This window comes from Amborella trichopoda, chromosome 6 (genome assembly GCF_054954075.1).
Source record: "Amborella trichopoda isolate Santa Cruz 75 chromosome 6, AtrichopodaSantaCruz75HAP2 v2.0, whole genome shotgun sequence".
Lineage (NCBI taxonomy): Eukaryota > Viridiplantae > Streptophyta > Magnoliopsida > Amborellales > Amborellaceae > Amborella > Amborella trichopoda.
Window position 1 is genome coordinate 36,687,514 of NC_142341.1, and position 927 is coordinate 36,688,440.

The window sequence follows — 927 nt, forward strand, 5'->3', positions numbered from 1 at the left end:
TTTAAATCGTTAGTTACAATTTTTTTAGATGGACTACCTATTTGCATCCATCTTTAATATCGATGTTTTATACCTTTGGACCGTATATTGTAAAGACTGTTAATTTTCAAAATTTTCAAATATTTATAGATCTATGCTATTTTTTAACTTAAATTTTATTATTAGAGATAAAAATATTGTGGATAAAAATAAATTTTCAGGCCACCATAAATATGGGTGCGGTTTCTATAAGGTTGCAACCTGAAACAATCCAATTAAGGCATGCCTTAAAATTCTATCATAACATGTAAAATGGACGGTCTAGATAATGTATTGTAAGATGCACTATTTCGAGGACTCAAAATTTTTTTTTTTTTTCATATTCATACCGATGTCGAGATGATCAATTAGAGGGTTTTTTCAACATTAAAACAATATTTTTGAGGTGCATCTCTATGATTCTATTGCAACCTTACATAAACGTTTCCCCAATAAATATTTCTAATATTAGAACGAAAATGGCGGAAAAAAAAAAATAGGATGGTAAAAAACCTTTCGCCCACCGTGGGGCTCGAACCCACGACCACAAGGTTAAGAGCCTTGCGCTCTACCAACTGAGCTAGACGGGCAACTTTTGATTAGATTGTCCCACTAAAGCTAGTTAGTATAATCTGATATTATGATTGGGATTTAACCCTTTGTCAAACTAGTGTAAGATATTTCACTTCATAGTTATGCCTTGACTTTTGGCATTGGTTCATGTATTAGTTTCTACTAAAATAGGATATCTATATATATAATTAAGGGTGTGGTTTTTATAAGGTTGGAACCTTCAAGAACACACCTACAAATTTTATCATAGCATGTAATTTTGGGGTAAAGTATTTTTAGGATTATTTTAAAAACTATTTTCATATCTAATTAAACAATTTTAAATTCAAAAAATGC

At 30.2% G+C, this 927-nt stretch overlaps 1 non-coding gene across 1 annotated transcript; it reads right to left on the bottom strand.

Annotated features, from left to right (window-relative positions):
- Positions 1–535: 535 nt before the first annotated feature.
- On the bottom strand, positions 536–608 carry TRNAK-CUU (transfer RNA lysine (anticodon CUU)). Its single transcript has one exon. It is a non-coding gene; the product is annotated as a tRNA-Lys (tRNA).
- Positions 609–927: the final 319 nt, after the last annotated feature.